The 18550-nt window shown below is 36.6% G+C and overlaps 1 protein-coding gene across 11 annotated transcripts in view; it reads left to right on the top strand.

Moving 5' to 3' along the window:
- The window catches only part of SLC4A10 (solute carrier family 4 member 10), a 333141-nt gene that overhangs the window by 55647 nt on the left and 258944 nt on the right, over positions 1–18550 (top strand).

Raw genomic sequence — 18550 nt, 5'->3', positions numbered from 1 at the left:
TAGGTTGGGCCCAGGTACTCAGGTCATCTTCTGCTCCTTTCCAGGCATGTTAGCTGGGAGCTAAATTTGAAGTGGAGCAGTGGAGCAGCTGGTACTGGAACTGGCACTCATCTGGGATGCTAGTATTGCAAGTGGCAGCTTAACTCACTGCACCATAACATAGGCTCAATCAAAATTTAATTTTTTGAAGATTTATTTCAAAGTCAGAGTTACAGAGAGAGAGGGAAAGATAGAAAGTGAGAGACAAGGAGAGGGAGAGGGAGAGGGGGAGAGAGAGGGAGAAAGAGAGAGAGAGAAAAAGAGAAAGAGAGAGAGAGAGAGATTCCATCCACTGGTTGCAGATGGCCACATGGCCAGGGTGTGGCTTGGCTGAAGCCAGGATCCAGCACCTTCCTTCTGGTCTCCCACATGGGTGGCAGAGGCCAAAACACTTGGGCCATCCTCTGCTGCGGGAGCTGGATCAGAAGTAGAGCAGCCAGTGCCCATACGGTGCCCATACAGGATGCCAGGCATCACAGGTGGCAGCTTTACCAGCTAGGCTACAATGCTGAGTCCTGTTTTGTTGGTTTTTTAAAAAAATTTAAAATTTCAAATAAAGAATGAAGAAGCAAAATCTACCCCCCACCTCCACTTTTTTCCCCCAAATTAGTGATTGCAGTTTTTCTGATTAAATTATTTCTTACTAGTTTTCTGTGACAGCTTTTATGTTGACGTGTGGCAGAAACATGGAAACAATTTTGCTTTGCATTACTTACCTTTATGAATGTAGATTTTAATCTGGTCAAGATTATATAAAAGCAAGCAATTCGCAATTCAGCAAAATGCATCATAGACGTCAACCTTATGATCTAAATTATTGATCTAATTCTAAGTATAAAGTCCTGATGCTAAATTATAGCAGAGTGAATTTCTAATTTTACTTTTTTATGTATAAAATGCTGTGAATGGAGTTTCCATTTTTTTATTTAATTGTAGTTATTTTGGCTAATTTAAAAATATGTGTTCAGAGATACAAGCCAAAGGAAAACCTTTTGGGATGGCACAGTTGTGGAAATGAGGACAGTTATTTTAAGTCACCAAATAAAGGTCAGACAATTGTGGAGCATTTTGAGTTTCAGGCCAGTTCTTACATCATGTAGGTATGAGAATGTGGTGCTATTGGACAGGGAAAATGCCTTGAGAAGGATGCTATCAAATTAATTGTATAATAAATAATGCACCAAGCCATCCAGCTAATATCTGTATGAAGCAGTGGTGTGACTAAGAAAGAAAGTAGCTACAGCATTATTTGAAAGAGTCTGAGGTTGTATCTGGACTAGGCCTAACTCACTTGTGACCCCAAAGTTTTAGTTTTCCTCTTTCAAATAAATCACACCATATGGTGCCTTGATTCCAGCTGTAGATGGAATTGTTGTGAAAGCCAGTTTCGTCAGTTCAAGGTATACAGTGAGATATTTCATAGAAATACCTCAGGGACATTGTAATCATGGTTTCCAATGAATGAATGATTGGAGGTGCGAGAGGGGAGGGTAAGAACAAATCTTTTTTCAGAATTCTACAAAAGGTGAAACCTGGTAAACTTTTCTAGCAGTGATGAATGGGATCTACTTTGACACGTGAGTAAACAAAAAATGACTTACTTTTACTTCTCTGTTGGATTGAAATGCCACATAAAAATTAAAAAGTTAGCGTTGAAACAGCAATCTAGGTGTAAAGAATTTAAATAGTACTGTTTTTAAAAATGAGAATTAGTTCATTGTCTAACATATATGTTTTTAAAATTAAAAGTCTAAACTTAAAAATAGGTAAGATTCAACATAAAGATTACATTTATGGTCAATTAAAATGATTAAAATATACTTGTGAGAATCATGAATTGGAAAAATATTCATTAAATATTTTTATGAGGAAGCAGTGCAGTGTCCTAAAATGATGTGGAATGCCGCTTTAAGGAGGCCTGAATTTGAAACACAGATATGCTCTATCCAGATGGGTGACTTTTGGTAAATATCTTTAAAAAAAAAGATTTACAGAAAGAAGTAGACACGGAGACAGAGAGAGAGGTGTTCCATATGCTGGTTCACTTTCCAAATGGCCTCAATGGCCACGGTTGGGCCAGGCCAAAGCCAGCAGCTTCATCTGGGTCTCCCCTGTGGGTACAGAGGCCCAAGGATTTGGGCCAGCCTCTGCTGCTTTTCCAGGAGCATCAGTAGGGAGTTGGATCAGAAATGACATTGTTGTCAAAAAGACATACAAAGTACTAGGGAACTGATTTTTTAATTTCATCCAAATATTTTTTTCAAAAACCAAACCAAATACTTTCAAGCATGACATTTCTCAAAATGGTCAAGCATCTAGTAATCGTTTCTCTTTCTAAGTTATAGCAGCTTAATGGGATTTAGTAAGTATAGCAATGCACCCCGTGTTTGCCTAGATCCATGTCTTAACCTGATAGCCTTTTTCAAATAACAGTTTTTCTAAGGATCAGAAAATCAGCTTCAGTGTAGTTTGCTTTATTTTGAAAAACATTTATAGGTTTTTCAACACTAAGATATAAAATTAAAGACCCAGTATGCTATACTTATTAGCTAGGTGACTTATTCAAGACTCTTATCCTCTTTGGCTTTCCTTTTCTCTTACCTATTCAACGAATTGGCTAGATCTTACTGAGCTCCTTGTTAATCCCCAAAGAATTCTATATTTTAAAAATTCTACAGCCTCTTTTTCTTATAGTTTCTTTTAAATGATTTCTATATTTCTTTACCCAAATATAAGATAGTTAATAGTTCATTTAAATATATGGCTTATTTTCTTCATTTTTACTGAAAAGTCATGAATAACATGTGAAGCATATGCTACTTATTCAAAAAATTATTTCAATGTAAACATCATATATCTAGGCTTTGCTCTTCTGTGCCTATTTTTATTTTTGTGTAACTAGTATTTGAAACCCTCTGTGAAGAAATGTATTTTTTTTCTTTTGGATTTTTATTGAAAATTGGAATTCTCTTTTTTAGTCAAGCAGGCAAGGAAAGCACCCTTTACGCTAAACTGCTAGACAAGAATCTGAGGGGCAGAGACCATGGTTAGATTTCAAGTTTCCATGAATCACTTGAAATTGCAGGTACAACATTTTGTGGATGTGTCTCATATACTTCTGTGGGCAGAGAGCTATCATCAGACGATCAAAGGAGCCCAGTCTGCCAGAAAAATCAAGAACTACCTTCTGTATAAGTCTGATCTGTAAAAATGTGTTACTTCAAGAGATCCTGGCAGTCTTTAAAATACAACATGGGTTCAGGGTGGATGAGAATTACCAGCTTATGTTCCTTCTCAGAAGAGTATGGGCTCATCCATGGGCCATGGATGCAGAAACTTAAGTGTCATTTCAAATAATCAGGTCATTCATTATATTTTTGATGTTTTTTGGTTGATGTTTATTGGTCAAATTTCTCATTTCTTTTCCTAAATTTCTACTTCATGTCTTACAGCAAATTTAGACATATGGTACAGATTTTTACAATTATGTTATAGGAGCTGGCATTGTGGCACAGATGCTTAATCGTCACTTGCAATGCCAGCTTCCCATACTGGGGTGCCAGTTTGAGTCCCAGCTACTCTGCTTCCAGGCACCCAATTACCTGAGCCATCACCATTGCCTCCCAGGATCTGCACTGGCAGGAAGCTGGAATCAGCAGCCAGAGCCAGGCATTTGACCCAGATACTCTGATGTGGGACACAGGTGTCTTAACCTCTAGGCCAAACATCTGCTCCGGATATCTTACTCTTGAAGAAGAGAATGTTCAGTGCTTTGAAATATTTAGTTCAGTTCAATGAATTAGACAGACATTCACATGGTTTCCCCAGAATATCTATACACTTATGATCGAGCAGTAATAGATAACATCCATCAAACACTTATTACATACAAGCAATTGTCTTAGTGCTTTGCATCAAATATCTCATTTAATTGTCAAAATAAGCTATGTGACAGAAACTATTACTATCTTTATTTTACATGATGAGAAAACTGTTATGTAGAGAAATAGGTGACTTGACATGATTTGGCACAGCTAGCAAATGGGAGTCAGAAACGAATCTTGAGAATTTCACTATATTGCACTTGGGTATTTTCTGTTCCTTAAATATTTGATTCTTAAAATGGTAATAAATATTACTTTTACCATAGGTAATGGATGTAAAAGGTATATCCTGAAATCAGAGGATATGATCTCCCCTTCCCTTATTTGCTGGATCTCAGACTCTCAATTTCCAAAGCAAAAATGGGAGGTCTTTTTGCCCATTATTTTCACACATAGAATTTTTTCACTTTTATTTTTTTTCACTGTGAATTTTAAGATTAATTTAGGACAGATAGATCATTCATCATAACCTGACTTCCTTTAGGCCATACTGAATTCCATTCAGGACACAAATCTGTCCTAATCTGAATTATTGGTTTAGATAATCATGTGGGGAATTGGGAAGTGAAAAAGTGCAATGTGGGACTAGAACATTGCATTCATGTTCTGAAGACTTCTGAATCCCCCTGGAGAAGGACAAAATGCTTTTTCTTAACTAAAAACATGCTCATTTTTGCTATGTATGGGGAGAAATGCATGAAAATGAGTATTCATCATTCTACCACAGACATGACTTTAAATTAATATAGTAAAAGTTATTTTTATAGATGTAGAATAAGGAAGACCGTAGATATTTACAATTTTTATTGGCACCATATACATAAATACAACAGAATGCATTAAATCTTAGGTGCACATTAAGTGAATGTTTACATTTAATATGCCTGTATAACCATCACTGTGATCAAAATAAGCAACTTCTCTGACATCCAAGAAGACTTTCCCATGCCCTTTCCCAGACAATGCCCTCTTTCTCCTAGTGTGGACCACCATGTCAGTGTCTTTCACCATAGATTAGTTTTACTTGTTCTGGAGCCTCATATGCATTGAAATAATAGGGTAGGAACATGCCACAATTAATTTATTTATCTTACTATTGAAGGATATTGGGTTATTTCTAATTTTCTATTATTATTATGAATAAAACTAATATTCTTCCATTGTTCTTTTCAGAGACATATTAAGACTTTCTCCTTGTATATAAAGCCAAGAGAGAAATTGTTGTGTCATTGGATATTAAAACTTTTATTTTCTCTTGTCCAATAATATTTCAAAGTGGCTTTATCAGTTTACATTCTCACAAGTATTATGTGACAGAGAAAGAGAGAGACGCTGGCGCCATGGCTCAATAGGCTAATCCTCCGCCTTGCAGCACCGGCACACCGGGTTCTAGTCCCGGTCGGGGCGCCAGTTCTGTCCCGGTTGCTCCTCTTCCAGTCCAGCTTTCTGCTATGGCTCGGGAGTGCAGTGGAGGATGGCCCAAGTCCTTGGGCCCTGCACCCACATGGGAGACCAGGAGAAGCACCTGGCTCTTGGCTTTGGATCAGCGCGATGCGCCGGCTGCAGTGCACCGACCGTTGTGGCCATTGGAGGGTGAACCAACGGCAAAAGGAAGACCTTTCTCTCTGTCTCTCTCTCTCTCTCTCTCACTGTCCACTCTGCCTGTCAAAAAAAAAAAAAAAAAAAAAAAAAAAAAGAGAGAGAGAGAGAGAGAGAGAGACAGAGAGCTCCTATTTTCTGTTTCACTCCCCAAATGCCTGACATGGTACAGGCTAGGCCAGAAGGGAGCCAGGAGCTAGAACCTCAACCCAGGTCTCCCCTGTGAGTGATAGGGACTCAATTACTTGAGCCACAATGATGTTTCCCAGGGAATGTACTAGGAGGAAGCTGAGATCAGGAGTGGAGCCGGGATTTGAACTCAGACACTATGATATGGGATGCAGGCTTCTCAACAATCAGTTTAACCACTAGGCCAAATGCACATCCCTGATATAGATATTTTACACACTGGAAAGAATTTTAGGCTTCTTTAGTTTAGTTTTTCCAGCTCAAAATATATTTACTTCAAGCTTATTGTATTTAGTGTGCTCAGATATACTTAGTGCGGGCTCATGGGCTAAAGTAATAAATCATGTTTTGCTTAATGGAGCACAAGATCATTTTAGTAAATATATACTAACAATTGCTGAGTATTTAGTAGAATGCTCAGCAATGGAAGTGATACAAAAAGTACAACTCAAAATCTATCCGTTGCTGTCAGTGATTGCACACAGTCTGTGTAAAGACGTAGAAAAAATTGTGCATAAGATGAGAAATATAAAATAGACAAAACAACATGGAAGGGCTGAATTGTAAGTGAAGGTCTGTAAGTAGTAGAGGAAGAAGGAGCTGATATTCCTGTTCCCTAGGTTACCTCTAGAAGTCTTGTCTTCCTTAGTATTCTATATTAGATCAGTCACTTTGTGTGATCATTTTTTTTCTAAATTTCTGCTTTTTTTTTTTTTAACTACAGCTGTAGGTCATTTTTTTGGATGGGAATAGTATATTAAAATTGCTATCTCAATACTTTCTCTAGTTTACTTTTCAGTCCTTTTATTCATTCTCCTTTTAGAATATTTTTCCTAATAGTTAGGTTTCATTACTTGAAGTCACTCTCCTACTTAAAATTGTCCAGTTGTTTCCCACTGGTTCAGAGGGTAAAATCAAAACTCCTTAGCATGTCACCTAAGAGTTACTCTAGTCCTGGCCTATATCCATTGCTTCATGTTTTTGTACCCTTTGACAGGTGCACATACACATTTTTTTTTTGACAGGCAGAGTTAGACAATGAGACAGAGAGAAAGGTCTTCCTTCCATTTGTTCACCCCCCAAATGGCTGCTACGGCTGGCGCGCTGTGCCAATCCGAAGCAAGGAGCCAGGTGCTTCCTCCTGGTCTCCCATGGGGGTACAGGGCCCAAGCACTTGGGCCATCCTCCACTGCACTCCCAAGCCATAGCAGAGAGCTGGACTGGAAGAGGAGCAACCAGGACAGAACCCAGCACCCCAACCGGGGCTAGAACCCAGGATACCGGCGCTACAGGCAGAGGATTAGCCTAGTGAGCCGCGGCACCGGCCCACATACACTTTTCTACATACTCGGAGTTTACTTTCATTTTTTTCCGAACCCACCATAATTTTTCATTCCTTTCCATATAGCATTTCCCTTTTGTGTGTCTCTTACTTAAAGACTTGGATGAAGGGCCAGGGCTTTGCTGTAGCTGGTAAAGTCACTGCCTGCAGTGCTAGCATTCCGTATGGGTGCCCATTCAAGTCCTGGCTGCTCCATTTCTAACCCAGCTCTCTGCTAATGTGCCTGGGAAAGCAGGAACAGATGGCCCAAGTACTTTGGCCCATGTGGGTCCCTGCACCCATGTGGGAAATCCAGAAGTTCCTGGCTCCTGGCTTTAGATTCACCTAGCTCCAGACGTTACAGCCTTTTAGGGAGTAAAACAGTGGATGGAAAATCTTTCTCTCTGAATCTCTTCCACCTCCCTCTGCCCCTGGCCTCGTAACTCTGCCTATGAAATAAATAAATAAATAAATAAATAAATAAATAAATAAATAAATAAATAAATCTTTAAAAGAGAAAGACTTGGATGACAGATCACTTTCACTAGGAAGCCATTTCTGATCCCATATCTGTCTAATTTAAATGCCCCATTTCTATGCTCTAACAGAACTTCATTCTGCTCACACAGTTTTGTAATTATTAGTTAATCTATTCATCTTTTTGCTATTGGATGGTGACTTTTCAAGGCTAAAACTACTATCATTCAAATTTAATAGACTTTTAGTAAATATGTGGATGAACTGGAATTTTATCCATCAGTTGATATATAGGATTTTATTAGATTAAGTATTCCTAAAAGGTAGAATATAAAACAAAACCTGTTCAGCATAGTTCAGAGGTGTTCAGAATAGTTGGAATTGGCTTGTCCAATGTAACTTAAAGATTTATTTAAGAGTTTTATTTATATTTATTTATTTGAAAGAGTTACAGACAGAGGGACAGACAGAGAAAGTGAGAGCTTCCATCTGCTAATTCAGCCTCCAGATGGCTACAATGGCCAGGGCTGGGCTGGGCTGAAGCCAGGAGCCAAGAGCTTCTCCCTGTTCTCTCGCGAGGATGGCAGGGGCCCAGGGACTTGGGGCATTCTGTTGTTTTTCCCAGGTCATTAGTGGGAAGCTGGATCAGAAGTGGAGCAGCCAGGACATGAATCAGCGCCCATAAGGGATGCCGGTGTCCCAGATGATGGCTTTACCTGATACACCACAATGCCAGGCCTTTAATGTGATAAGGAATTTCAAATTGCAGCTTTCCCTCTTCTTCATTAATAAGTTGATGCCCCTTGTTAATCATTACCACGATCACACATTATTCACCTAGATCCATTTATAATTACCATAGAGACTATAATGGACTTAAGAATCATCCTTTCTCCCAAATTGGCTGCCAACATTCCTGCTCACGACTCAATTTCTCATGGCTTCACATCAGATATGTACTGTTAAAGACTTAATCATCATGTAGCATTAGTCACCAAGAATCAGGAACTCACAGAATTCTGAAACCAGAAGGGATTATATAATTTCTGTTCAATTTGGAAATGAATATTTGAGGCCAAAAATATTAAGTGACATGTAGTGTGAAATAGCTACTTAGTTCTGTCCTCTTAATTTGAGTCTAGTATGCTTTTCATTAATTACACCATATTTATCTATTTTCTAACCTTAAACTTCTGCATTCCAAAACATGGTAAGCTTTTTCTTGAATTGAAAACTCTGTATGTTTGCTGCTTATATTCCCATGCTCATGGCACAAGCTGTTTGTCTTTAGGAGTGAATGCCTTCAGGAGCTGCCTTACTCCACTGGACAATTTCTGACCAGCCATGAGGCCTTGTATGATATGCAGGACATCTATAGCCATTGTAACTGCTCTACTTCCCAATTGTCTAAGCTTTATCACCTTTTTAAAAATCTTTTGATGTGATCACCTGGCTTTCTTCCTCTTCGCAGTTTCTGTTTCTAGAATGCAGACCTAATTCAAAGACTTATGCTGGGAAACTCCCAGTTTAGGTTGTTGGTTCTTAGTATTCTTATATTTATCCCTATCTCTCTTTTGAGTTGATATTCATATTTTCTCTACTTTTTACTATTGTATACATATTTTAATATGTGCTTTTGACTTTTGAGAAAATGAGGACCTTAAGGGACAATCAGATTCATTGTTTTCTTCTTGACCTTAATCTGCAACTTGTCTTTACTTTGTCCATTTTTTTAAGATATTTCCAAAGTGTATTTTATAAAAAAAAAAACAACAAAAACTCACCTATTTCTACCAAACACTTTGTAGAAAACAAATGCGTCCATGGAACTAATGTCCTTTATTACAGGTGTACCATAACATGAGTGAGTATAGACGCTGTTTTTTGAGGCCTGTGCTAATGAGAATGATAAGTAGTACAGGGAAAAGAAGTTGGTCAGGTGGAACTTGAAGGAGAAGACAATGAATTCAAGTTTTAAACACAATCATTTTTTTTTCCTCACAGTTCTGTTTTCTAGGCTTGTCTGAGTGTATGGTTTCCTGGATGCTCTTGAGTGTTTATTGCAGTTCATGTGACTGCAGTCATCTGGAGTTGGCTGGGCTGTTGAATATGTCTCGTGTAAGCTCTCCCTCTATGTAGTCTGGTGCCCTTGCCCCTTCACTTGATCCCCGCATGTCTCTCCTACAAGATGGACAGACTTTATATGTGGCAGATCCTGATACCCAAAAGTGTAGTAGTAGAACCTCCTGGAATTCTGGAAGAAGTAAGCTCAGAAATTATACAACATAATTTATGATTAATTTATGTTATATAAATACAATGCAATTTATGTGTAACATACTTTTTATAAGATTTGTATGTAACACAAATTTATATAAATAAATTTGTTTTATAAATAAATTTGTTTTAAAATGATGCCTTTTTTTTTTTGCTTAAAGTGAGTGACAGGCCTTGCTCAGATTCAAGTGAGGGCACTCCAGAAGTATGTTAATACAGGTTGCATGTTTAACTGTGGCCACCATGCAGCTGATTATCACAGATGTTGGGTGGCACACAGAATAGAAGGTAGATCAACTTGAAGAAGAGTTTTTAAATTTGCTATTTATTTGTATGCTTCCCATACCAGAACATTGAGACAAGGAATGTATTTGTTTTTTAAAGTCCCAGTTCTTAGCACAGTACCAAATAGTTAGGAGTAGCTCAATATATATTCATTGTTCAAACATTGAATATACATATAAAGAAGAGAGCACAGGGTTAACTACTGAACCTTTCTTCAAAAATGATTCACAGAGTGAATATTTAAGGAACAGTCAGAGAACCAGCCAAAGGGAGAGTTTCAAAAGAAAGGATGGTGGGTGACAGTATTTATTGTAGCAGAAAACTCAAGAATAGAGAAGAAACAAAGCATATAAACTTTTAATAGCATTCCTTGAAGTTACAAATGTCACTCTTTATTCTGTCTTCTTTTGTTGGTTAGTTGAAATGTTTTCAGATATTTTTGTGGTCTTAAAATCTCTAATCAAATGTCATGCTCTTAAACAAAGTATAATGGCCTCAGTGAATCTATATCACGATACTTGGTCTGAAGGAGGAACACAGTTTGATTTGTACTTTTAAAAATTTTTGTAAAACATCATTTTGTAAAATCTTTAATATTAACTAGGAAAAATCAAAACAAAATGAAACTAGTAAGATCAGATTCCTGACAATAATCTCTGGAGTTAAAATTAGAACTGGAAACTACAGTCAGTATTTTCATTGTAATTAACTTTATATAAGATTAAATTTACCATTTCTGTGTGTATAATTCAGTGGTATTAAGAATGTTCGCATTGTTGTGCAACAATCACTGTCATTTATTTCTGGAACTTTTCCATAATTTCATACTGGAAACATGTACCCATTAAACAATAATTCACCATTGCCTCTGTATTTGCTCATTTCTTGTTGCTGTAACTGATGACCATAAACTAGGTTATTTGTAATCTCATCTGAGCCCTATTGCTGGCAGGAACTCTCTGTAGAATCCCAAGGTGGCACAGGCATTACTTAGAGAGAGGGAACAGACTTGCTAAGAGAGAGAGAGAGATCTTGCTTTCATAATAAAGCTACTCATTCAATAACCCATTAATCCACTAATCCTTAAATGGATCAGTCCATTCACCAGGGCAGAGTTCTCATGCTCCAACGACTCTTAATGGTCCTGTGTGGTCCAACCTTTTAATACCTCGCAATGTGCATAATATTTCAGTATGAGTTTTGATGGGGGCATTTGAACAATAGCACTCTCCTTCCCCCTAGCTCCTATCTACCACCATTATAATTTCTTTCTTTATGAATTTGATCACTCTAGGTACGTAATAGAAGTGAAATCATATGATATTTGTCCTTTTATTCTGTCTGGCTGTCTTAGTATAATATTTTCAAGGTTCATTCATGTTGTATCAATTCCATCTTTTGGAAAATCTGAATAATTGTCCATTGTATGAATATACCACGTTTTGCTTTTTAATTCATGTATCAATAAACATTGGCATTGTTTCTAATTTTTTGATTATTATTATAATTTATTTGATATAATCGCAGTTTTATTTTGGTGTGTGCGTGTGTGTGTGTTTTCCCTCCTTGCTATCTAAATTGGCTGTATTTCCTTTTCCTAGTCCTGCTCATTAAGAAAAATTTGGGGAACAGTGTCCTGGAGAGCTCAGTGAAAGACCCAACACCAGCTATAGGTAGAATTTGAGCCATGATTTTCTCATGGTTGAAGAAGGACTTGACCAAGTTCTTGAATGAAGAGCATGATATTTTTCTACCAATAGGGTTTTGATAAAAGGAAAGGAAAGGAATTTTGACACTTAAGTGGTTATGTGACTTTGACCAATGTACTTAATGTGCTTGTGACTTAATTTCCTCAACTATAAAATGTAAAAATCATACTTATCTCAAAGATTGTTGCAGGGATTACATGAAAACATTTGGCTCACAGGCAGTTAAGAAATTAAATAAGTTTCTGTTGATGTCTTTGTTCTAATATAGTGAAAAAAATGGTTGTTGGATTTTCACAAATTTAGGCTGAATGGAATGACATAAATTAAAATACAGGTGGTGGCATAATCATTAAGGGAACTGAGGATAGTAAAAAACAGACAGTCATCTTCTAGAGTTGCTGATTCTGAGTAAAAAAGGAAACTAATGAGGGGATCAGATGCTATGCATGTTAAGACGCTGTGGGAAGAGAAGATAAGCACCAGGTTTGCATATGAATCCATAAAGAGGCATAAAGTCAGACAAAATTGCAGCATTGATTTATAGTTGAGCTGATTATTACCTGGGCAACTCAGTTTGCTTCATTCAGGGTGATTACCAACAGGGATTTATTTATTCAGTTATGGTTAATGATTCTTCTAAGTGATACTGGGTAGGTAGTTAAAATCTAAAAATAGCTACCATTTATTGAGTGTTTACTATGTTCTAGACTCTGAGCTAAGTACATTATATGTGACATCTTACATAATCTTCAGAATCATTCTGTGAAGTATGAGCTGTTACCAACCCCATTTTACAGATTAAGAAATTGAGATTTAAGAGATTAAATAAATTGGCCAGTACTGTATAGTTAATAAGTGCTAAAGTTGATATCTCATCTCAGGCACTTTGACTTAACTGTGTTTTAACAGTTGCACAATTTTTTTTAAAGGTCCTGATAATTATCACTAAAAATTTCTTAATTCCAAATATATTTACACAGATTTTATCATGAAGTTTCTGTTATTAAGACATAAAAGTATATTCAGAAAGGTTAACATGATCAAAGGATCACTGTGTTACTAATCATTTTCTCTTAGATGAGGAAAACTGAAGAATTTACCATGTTTCTACAAACAGAAATACTATGCATCAAAATGATTCAAGGTCAAAATTATTGGCAAATGATCCAAGGTCAAAGTTCAAGGTTAAGCATGAAGAATATATATATATATATATGAAGAATATGTTGTGAAGTCACTTAATATTGTATTTTTCAACTAATATTGTTATTATTAAGAAATTATCTTCTGAATATTGTACCAGAGCAATGACATATTCTTTCACTCATCTAGTAAATAGTGGTCATCTACTGGACACTACTAGAGATAATGTACTATAAAGGTTTGAAGTATTAAGAAAGGCATAGTACCCGCCTTAAGGAGGTTATAGTCTGGTGATGATAAATGGATCAGCAAGTACTATAGTAAACAAGAAGTCCTGGGACCAGAGAGGTGAGTCTACACCAGGAAGGTGGAGGAAGGAAAACTAGAGGAGAAAGACTAAGGTAGAAACTGAGTCTCCTATGGTTTAAATGATTGAGAATGAAAAAATGTGGCCAGTGTTGTAGCATAGCAGGTAAAGCCGCCACCTGCAACACCAACATCCCATATATGTAGGTACTTGTTTGTGTCCCAGCTACTCCACTTCCAATCAAGCTCCCTGATGATCGTCTGGGAAAAACAGCAGAAGATGGTCCAAGTGCTTGAGCCCCTGCTACCCACATGGGAGACCAGGAAGAAGTTCCTGGCTCCTGGCTTTGGCTTGGCCCAGCCCTAGCCCTTGTGGTTATCTGGGGAATGAACCTGCATATGGAAATCTCTCTCTGTCTCTCACTCTATAACTCTTTCAAATAAATTGATACATTTAAAATATAAACATATGGAAGAATTCAAAATTAAATTAAAAATTAAAGGACTAACATGGAAAAAGATCTGCCTCATGTTATGATACTCAAAGTGTTGATATTCTTGGTTTATAAACTACTTTTATAAACACATAATCTTAAAGTCAAATCTCTTAGGCTGGGATTTCAAGGAGTTTTAAAAACACATTGTTAATTTCTTTATGGTTGAAGAAGGAGAACAAGCAATTCTCAAAGGGCTTACAAATAGGCTAATCCTCTGCCTGCAGCGCCGGCACCCCAGGTTCTAGTTCCGGTCGGGGCGCCAGATTCTGTCCCTGTTGCTCCTCTTCCAGTCCAGCTCTCTGCTGTGGCCCGGGAGTCAGTGGAGAATGGCCCAAGTCCTTGGGCCCTGCACCCGCATGGGAGACCAGGAGAAGCACCTGGCTCCTGGCTTCGGATCAGCATGGTGCGCCGGCCGCAGCGGCCATTGGGGGGTGAACCAATGGAAAAGGAAGACCTTTCTCTCTGTCTCTCTTTCTCACTGTCCACTCTGCCTGTCAAAAAATAAATAAATAAATAAAGAATAAAAAAAACCCAAATGGACTTAATAGTAATAGGAATTACCACTGGGTACAAAATTGAAATATATGCATATATACTTTTTTTTATTTGCCAATCAATGCTTTAATGTATGAAAATTTTTCAAAACTATAAACATAATTTGAATTCAGCAACTACTAAAATTAAAAAGAACATGCGAAAATGAGTACTGCAGATCACCATCTAAAGTACATTCCCCAAACCACTAAGTTCATAAATTATATACTTTTAAAGGTTTATTTATTTATTTGAAAGTCAGAGTTACAGAGAAGGAGAGGCAGAGGCAAAGAGAAAGAGAGAAAGGTCTTCCATCTGCTGGTTCACTCCTCAATGGCTGCAATAACCAGAGCTGGGCCAGGCTGAAGCCAGGAGCCAGGAGCTTCATCTGGGTCTCCCATTTGGGTACAGGGGCCCTTGGGCCATCTTCTGCTGCTTTTCCTAGGCCATTAGCAGGAGTTGGATCAAAGTGGAACAGGTGGGACTTGAACCAGCACTCATAACTTGAACATGCTATGCCACAATGCTGGCCCCAAAATATACTTTTTAAAATATCAATTTATTAAAGATTAAATCATTGAATGGAGCCAATATTGATGAGGCAATTTAAAGGGAGAGAGCATTATCATTCCTTTACAGGTGCAGATGAAATCGTTTCATTCTTCTTAGAGGGCAGTTGAATGATATATATTGGGAGCATTAATTTCTTACCTCACATGAGTTTAGTTTCTAGTAATTCATTCAACCAAAGCAAATAATCAGATTTCTGGGGAAAATTAAATGCAAGACCTATGTTATTATACTCTTTACTGTAGTAAAATATTGGGAGCATGTTGGTTAATTAATTATGTATGTCTTTATAATAGATTGCTATCTTGACATTAGCATTAGACTGCAGAAAACTTTTTAAAGGATACTGGAAAACATTCATGAAAGATTGAACAAAAGTTACCAAGATATTCTTAGATACTTTATATTTTTAATGATTTCTGTGTGTGTATTTAAATATTGGAGGGACATACATTACAATGTGTTAAAACTTCCATTCAAGTTTTCCTCTGTGTTCTCTGTGTTTTCTATGCTTTCTGTAATAAACAGAATTAGAAAAATAAGGATTATTAAAACATCTTGAACTTATAAGTTGGAACGCTCACTTGAGTCAATTCATTGTCTTTCACTTTAATTAATGTAATTAGGTGAATTATAACAACTTAAAAGTTATATAATACTTGCTGATTTCACTTTTTTCTCTTTAATCTATACTTTTGCTAAAGAAGACATCTTGTGTACATTAGTCAAGGTGTGTGTCAATAATGTTCCTTTTTCTATCAATTTAATTAATTTTTATATATAAATAGATAATATAGTTAGTGATAAAAAATAAAATGGATTTAAGTAACAGGAACAGAATTACTTAGAAACAAAGCTTTTAAAATTTTTTCAAAATAAACACTAAATAGTGTCACCAAGGAAGATCTCTCCATTTTCTATCTGTCTAAAAGTTGAGTTTAAAACTCATGTGTTTTAGAAGATTTAGGTGTTAATGGTCATTGAGAAATAATTATTTAGCTTAATGAGCTCTTACAATATTGTAATTTTATAGTCTAGAAGAAAGGTTGTAGAATAATAAAAATATTTTCTGGTATGATTGTTATAAAGTTATGACCTAAATGAAGTCTCAAAATAGATTTATTGTATAGTGTTTGAAATGCTTTAGTACTCACAGAGATTGGGTAGTTAATTCCACAATAATTATATCATTTCACTTGCTAGTTCTCTAAATTTATTAGACAAAACTATCTTATGATCAAAACAGTATTTCAAAGATATGTTTTAGAGCTTGTCTTTTAATGAGAAAGAAAATTTTTTATTTGGTAAGAATTAATGAAAGTATCTTTTTTGGCTCTTTTTAAATTTTTTTTTATTTATTTGACAGGCAGAGTTAGACAATGAGAGAGAGAGAGACAGAGAGAAAGGTCTTCTGTTGGTTCACCCCTCAAATGGCCGCTATGGCCAGTGTGCTGCACCGATCTGAAGCCAGGAGCCGGGTGCTTCCTCCTGGTCTCCCATGTGGGTAAAAGGGCCCAAGCACTTGGGCCATCCTCCACTGCCTTCCTGGGCCACAGCAGAGAGCTGGAGTGCAAGAGGAGCAGACAGGACTAGAACCCAGCACCCATATGGTGTGCCGGCGTCGCAAGCAGAGGATTAACCAAGTGAGCCATTGCGCTGACCCCTTTTTTGGCTCTTTTATGTACTTTATTTAGTCTGCCACTTCTAACTGAAGAATAATTTACATTCATAATTTTGTAATGTTAATTTAAGTTGACAAAATAATGAAAATAAGTACTTGTTGTCCTACTCCAGATAATTCATGTTCTAGTATTTAAGATTAAAAAATCATAGTCTTTAAAAATAAGTTTTCCAGATGTTATATTTCCTATTACTGCTTTTGGGCAGCAGCATTTTCTGCTAGTTAAGTCAACACTTTAGTGGGCAAGGCAACTGTGCAGTAAGCACAGCAGGCTCTTGGCAACATCATAAAGTAAAATAAATATATCTTTGGATGTTGGATGTTTCAGTTTTTCCTTTAGTGCATTTCCATTCAGATTCTTTATTCAGACTTTTTGTTTTTGGCATGCTGTTCCCTGAGAATGCTGGGCTTCCAGACTTCTTAAAACTTTCTTGTAGTGATACATGGTGTATACTAATCTAAAAAATGAGTTTAAAAGTTCTACTTAAGTAATATGATTTATCAATCCAGTATAATAATTATGACCCTTATGGAATGACAGCTGATGTTGAAAATTTCAGGCATCATTGGCATTTCTTCTGTGTTTTCCCAAGTGTGTGAGCTTGCCCAATTCATCTGCTCTTTTCCTAAGTTCCTTCATATAAATCCTTGTTTATTTGGTGTCCATTTATACTATAGCAGATGCCGTTAGTATACGGAAAGGTCTGCGATCAACTATGCAGAATTAATTTTCTTTTCTTTCCTGTTTTTAGAATTATTTTATTTATTTGAAAGACAGACTGACAGATAGAGGGAGAGAGAGAAACGGAAAGAGATCTTCCATATCTGGTTCATTCCCCAAATGGCCACAATAGCCAGGGCTGATCTAGACTGTAGCCAGGAGCCCAGAATGCCTCCGGCATCTCTCACGTGGTTGGCAGGAGTCTAAGCACTCTTTTTATTTTTAAGAGCTGTCATAATTTGTTTTTAAAAACAAAATTTTAACTGAAAAGCCACAATAGGTGGAAAAAAGAATGGATCATACTTGGTAACATCCAGTGACAGCCACAATAGTTTTACATTTATGCATTCTATGGTTTTATATTTTCACTTGCCTTCCATTTCTTAGATGCTCCTTATAAAATTTTCAGTATGAACAGAAGTTCGACCTCAAACCTAATCCTGCAATTTAGAGCCAGGAAAAGTAAAATAGTTCAAATTGCTATCTCAATATTCTACATTTAATTAAAAAAATGGCTATGTTTAAAACACAATGCCCCAAAATGTAAAAAATAACAAAATAAGCAGCAATATGTATTTACATGTAATAGTCATTATATGGGAAGTGTGTTTTTGGATATCTACAATGCACTTGTTCTGTGAGTCTCTAACAAACTGGCTTGGACCAGCACTACCAAAAGTAAGAGGACTGCATAAGGGGTACACATTTGTAATACTGCTAGTTTTAAAAGTAGTAAGGCAAAAAATACATCAAGTAGCACATACTACAAGAACCTCCACTGAACTACCAATGGCTTCTTTTCAATATGCTTCTTTTCCATAACTGTACTATCAACTACCAAGAAAGAAAAGATGAAGTTAAACGTAACGGTACTAAACTGAATTGTTTGAAGCCAGTGCCCCAGATGTGGGGAAAGTGCATTTAGTTCAGCAGCATTATAGCACAGTGTGAAGATATGGTACTTAGACACAAATATTCCAGAACTGAAAGATATACCAGGCAAGCCAAGATATAAAACCATAGTACACTGTTAAATAACCTTGAAATGAACATATATTGCAGTTATTTCATTGTACAAAGGGAGAAAACTTTAAAGTTACCTATTGTAGTTTATGATATAATAAATACATTATCTATATAGCATGGTATATACATATATAGTATGTGTGTTTATGTGTAATTGATTTACTTTTTTACCAAATTATTCTAGTTTTTGCGGACCTGCAACTTTCAGGAACCACAAAACTCATTTTCATTACATGCTTCTGTTGCCCCAAACTTCAGAAAACATATTTATGCTACAAAAAGTCTCATGATC

The sequence above is a fragment of the Oryctolagus cuniculus genome, chromosome 3, assembly GCF_964237555.1.
Source record: "Oryctolagus cuniculus chromosome 3, mOryCun1.1, whole genome shotgun sequence".
In the NCBI taxonomy this organism is placed as follows: Eukaryota; Metazoa; Chordata; class Mammalia; order Lagomorpha; family Leporidae; genus Oryctolagus; species Oryctolagus cuniculus.
Note: the sequence above shows the minus strand (reverse complement) of the source record. Positions and strands in the feature narration are given on the sequence as shown.